The sequence below is a fragment of the Arachis hypogaea genome, chromosome 11, assembly GCF_003086295.3.
Source record: "Arachis hypogaea cultivar Tifrunner chromosome 11, arahy.Tifrunner.gnm2.J5K5, whole genome shotgun sequence".
Lineage (NCBI taxonomy): Eukaryota > Viridiplantae > Streptophyta > Magnoliopsida > Fabales > Fabaceae > Arachis > Arachis hypogaea.
Genome location: NC_092046.1, coordinates 33,966,581 through 33,971,691, shown reverse-complemented (window position 1 = coordinate 33,971,691; position 5,111 = coordinate 33,966,581). Strand labels below are relative to the sequence as shown.

The following is a 5,111-nucleotide window of genomic DNA, read 5'->3' as shown; positions in this document are numbered from 1 at the left end:
TGCAAATCATAATACATATAGATATCTTTTATCAAATAATTTACTTCTATTTAACTTATTTTAATTTTATCTATAAACTCACTTATAATTTTTTTCATAATTATATAATAACTATTAATTATATATTTTCAATAAATACTTCTACTATATAATACTATAATAGATATAAATTAATTAATAAATTATTAAAATTTAAAAATAATAGTTATTACATATAAAAACAAATTAAAAATACTTATCATACAGTAAAAATAATATAATATTTATTATTCATCATCCATATTATTTTAGAATAACTTGATTATTCTTAAAATATTAATGAAAATATGTATTTTAAATTTTAATTTTAAAATTTTTAACTATTCCATATTTTTCATTCTCGTCGGACTGGATCAATTGATTCAATCAGTGACTCATTAGTTTAACCAGTAACTGATGAGCGGATAATTTATACGCTTTTTGACACTGTTTTTAGTATGTTTTTAGTAGGATCTAGTCACTTTTAGGGATGTTTTCATTAGTTTTTATGTTAAATTCACATTTCTGGACTTTACTATGAGTTTGTGTGTTTTTCTGTGATTTCAGGTATTTTCTGGCTGAAATTGAGGGACTTGAGCAGAAATCAGATTCAGAGGTTGAAGAAGGACTGCTGATGCTGTTGGATTCTGACCTCCCTGCACTCAAAGTGGATTTTCTGGAGCTACAGAACTCGAAATGGCGCGCTTCCAATTGCGTTGGAAAGTAGACATCCAGGGCTTTCCAGCAATGTATAATAGTCCATACTTTGGCCAAGAATTGACGACGTAAACTGGCGTTCAACGCCAGCCTTCTGCCCAAATCTGGAGTCCAGCGCCAGAAAAGGATCCAAAACCAGAGTTGAACGCCCAAACTGGCACAGAAACTGGCGTTCAACTCCACAAATGGCCTCTGCACGTGCAACACTTAAGCTCAGCCCAAACACACACCAAGTGGGCCCCGGAAGTGGATTTATACATCAAATACTTACTCATGTAAACCCTAGTAGCTAGTTTATTATAAATAGGACCTCTTACTATTGTATTAGGCATCTTTGGACGCCTGGTTCTTAGATCAGAGGGGCTGGCCTCTCGGCCATGCCTGGACCTTTCACTTATGTATTTTTAACGGTAGAGTTTCTACACTCCATAGATTAAGGTGTGGAGCTCTGCTGTTCCTCAAAGATTAATCCAAAGTACTACTGTTTTCTATTCAATTCTTCTTATTTCGCTTCTAAGATATCCATTCGCACCCAAGAACGTGATGAAGGTGATGATTATGTGTGACGCTCATCATCCTTCTCCCTTATGAATGCGTGCCTGACAAACACTTCTGTTCTACATGAAATAAGCTAGAATGAGTATCTCTTAGATCTCCTAACCAGAATCTTCGTGGCGTAAGCTAGAATGATGGCGGCATTCAAGAGAATCCGGAAGGTCTAAACCTTGTCTGTGGTATTCCGAGTAGGATTCAATGATTGAATGACTGTGACGAGCTCCTAACTCGCGATTGCAGGGCGTTAGTGACAGACGCAAAAGGATAGTAAATCCTATTCCAGCATGATCGAGAACCGACAGATGAATAGCCGTGCCGTGACAGGGTGCGTGAGCATATTATTCACTGAGAGGATAAGATGAAGCCATTGACAAGGGTGATGCCTCCAGACGATTAGTCGTGCCGTGACAGGGTATTGGATCATTTTCCCGTGAGATGACCGAAAGTAGCCATTGACAGTGGTGATGTATCACATAAAGCCAGCCATGGAAAGGAGTGAGACTGATTGGATGAAGATAGCAGGAAAGCAGAGGTTCAGAGGAACGAAAAGCATCTCCACTCGCTTATCTGAAATTCCTACCAATGATTTACATAAGTATCTATATCTCTTTTATTGTTTATTTTAATCTAATCAAGTATCATGTTTAAATCCGCCTGACTGAGATTTACAAGGTGACCATAGCTTGCTTCATACCAACAATCTCCGTGGGATTCGACCCTTACTCACGTAAGGTATTACTTGGACGACCCAGTGCACTTGCTGGTTAGTTGTATCGAAGTTGTGACAATTATGAATTAAGATCAGAGCACCAAGCTCTGGAGCCATTACCAGGATTTGTTCGAGCCTGGAGATCACAATTTCGTGCACCAAGTTTTTGGCGCCATTGCCGGGGATTTGTTTATTCCTGTTTGGCGCCAAGAATCGTCTGAGTTTTCGGCAAGAGTTGTCAAAGATCCCAATCCCGGCAACAACACCAAGTTTTTGGCGCCGTTGCCGGGGATTGTTCGAGTTTGGACAACTGACGGTTCATCTTGTCGCTCAGATTGGGTAACTTTCTTTTCGTTTTCTTTTCAAAAATTTTTCAAAAATATTTCTAAAATGTTCTCATCTGTTTTCGAAAAAAATAAAAATATTTTCAAAAATTTTATTCAAGATTTTTAAGAATGAATTCTAGTGTTTCATGAAGCATGAGAAGCCTGGCTGGCTGTAAAGCCATGTCTATTCCTTTGGTAATGAGTATGTCAGGCATGTCATATCTGAGTTACATGCTAAAGCTTGGCTGGCCATTGGCCATGTCTAGTGTTTTGGACTGGAGCTTTCTTTGAAAGCTTGGCTGGCTAGTGAGCCATGTCTAATTCCTGGACTGAAGCTTTAGACTAACATGGCAAGATTCCTGGAATTCATATTAAAAATTTTGGAATCCTTATTTTTTCTTTTTTTCATATAATTTTCGAAAAAAATCCAAAAAAAAAAATAGAAAATCATAAAAATCAAAAATATTTTTCTGTTTCTTGTTTGAGTCTTGAGTCATATAATAAGTTTGGTGTCAATTGCATGTGCATCTTGTATTTTTCGAAAATATCATGCATTCATAGTGTTCTTCATGATCTTCAAGTTGTTCTTGGTAAGTCTTCTTGTTTGATCTTGATGATTTTTTGTTTTGTGTCTTTTCATGTTTTTCATATGCATTCTTGAATTCTTAGTGTCTAAGCATTAAAGAATTCTAAGTTTGGTGTCTTGCATGTTTTCTTTGCATTAAAGATTTTTCAAAATTGTGTCTTGATGTTCATCATGACATTCAAAGTGTTCTTGGTGTTCATCTTGACATTCATAGCATTCTTGCATGCATTCATTGTTTTGATCTAAAAATTTCATGCATTGCATATTTTTCATGTTTTTCATAAAAATTTCAAAAATAAAAAAAAATATCTTTCCCTTTTTCTCTCATCAAATTCAAAAATTTGGATTGACTTTTTCAAAAATTTTTAAAATCAAGTTGTTGCCAATAAGTCAAATCAAATTTTCAATTTGAAAATCTTATCTTTTTCAAAATCTTTTTCAAAAATCAAATCTTTTTCAAAATTCTTAGTTATTTTCGAAAATTCCAAAAATATTTTTTAAAAATCTTTTTCTTATTTTATATCATAATTTTCGAAAATAACATAATCAATTAATGTTTTGATTCAAAAATTTGAAATTTGTTACTTGCTTGTTAAGAAAGATTCAAACTTTAAGTTCTAGAATCATATCTTGTGATTTCTTATGAATCAAGTCATTAATTGTGATTTTAAAAATCAAATCTTTTTCAAAACTAATTTCTATCATATCTTTTCAAAAATATCTTCTCATCTTATCTTTTTCAAATATCTTTTCAAAATATCTTTCCTAACCTCCTAACTACTTATCTTCTCAAAATTGGTTTTCAAAATTTGTTTCAACTAACTAACTAACTTTTTGTTTGTTTCTTAACTTTTTCAAAACCACCTAACTAATTCTCCCTTTCTAATTTTCGAAAATACCTCCCCCTTTTTCAAAAATTTCTTTTTTATTTACTAATTATTTTTATTTTTATTTTTATTTTAAAAAAAAAATTCGAAAAAAATATTAACAATTTTCAAAAACCAATTTTCAAAAATCACTAACCCTTTTTCAAAATAATTTTCGAAAATTATTCCTCCCCCATCTCATTCTATTTATTCATCCATATCCTAACATCTCATTTCATCTCTCTTCCATCCTCACAGTTGTGTTTCTTCCATTATATTACATTCTTTGTCTCCCCCTCTTTTCTTCCACTCACAAAGGGAACCCTATACTGTGGTATAAAGGATCTCTATTATTATTATTATTTTTCTGTGCCTTCTTCTTTGTCATATGAGTAGGAGCAAGGATAAGAACATTCTTGTGGAAGCAGATCCAGAACCTGAAAGGACTCTGAAAGAGAAAATTAAAAGAAGCTAAAATACAACAATCCAGAGATAACCTTTCAAAAATTTTCGAACAGGAAAAGGAGATGGCAGCCGAAAATAATAATAATGTAAGGAAGATGCTTGGTGACTTTACTGCACCTAATTTCAATTTACATGGAAGAAGCATCTCCATCCCTGCCATTGGAGCAAACAACTTTGAGCTGAAACCTCAATTAGTTTCTCTAATGCAGCAGAACTGCAAGTTTCATGGACTTCCATCTGAAGATCCTTTTCAGTTCTTGACTAAATTCTTGCAGATATGTGATACTGTTAAGACTAATGGAGTAGATCCTGAAGTCTACAGGCTCATGCTTTTCCCTTTTGCTGTAAGAGACAGAGCTAGATTATGGTTGGATTCTCAACCTAAAAGACAGCCTGAACTCTTGGGATAAGCTGGTCACGGCTTTCTTAGCCAAGTACTTTCCTCCTCAAAAGCTGAGCAAGCTTAGAGCTGATGTTCAAACCTTCAGACAGAAAGAAGGTGAATCTCTCTATGAAGCTTGGGAAAGATACAAACAGTTGACCAAAAAGTGTCCTTCTGACATGCTTTCAGAATGGACCATCCTGGATATATTCTATGATGGTTTATCTGAGCTATCAAAGATGTCACTGGACACTTCTGCAGGTGGATTCATTCACCTAAAGAAAACGCCTGCAGAAGCTCAAGAACTCATTGACATGGTTGCTAATAACCAGTTCATGTACACTTCTGAAAGGAATCCTGTAATCAATGGGACGCCTATGAAGAAGGGAGTTCTTGAAGTTGATACTCTGAATGCCATATTGGCTCAGAACAAAATATTGACTCAGCAAGTCAATATGATTTCTCAGAGTCTGCATGGAATGCAAGC

The 5,111-nt window shown here is 34.4% G+C and overlaps 1 non-coding gene across 1 annotated transcript; it reads right to left on the bottom strand.

Moving 5' to 3' along the window:
- Window positions 1–4,701: 4,701 nt before the first annotated feature.
- LOC112725541 (small nucleolar RNA R71) lies at window positions 4,702–4,809 on the bottom strand. Its single transcript, XR_003164643.1, has one exon. It is a non-coding gene; the product is annotated as a small nucleolar RNA R71 (small nucleolar RNA).
- Between the last annotated feature and the right edge of the window lie 302 nt (window positions 4,810–5,111).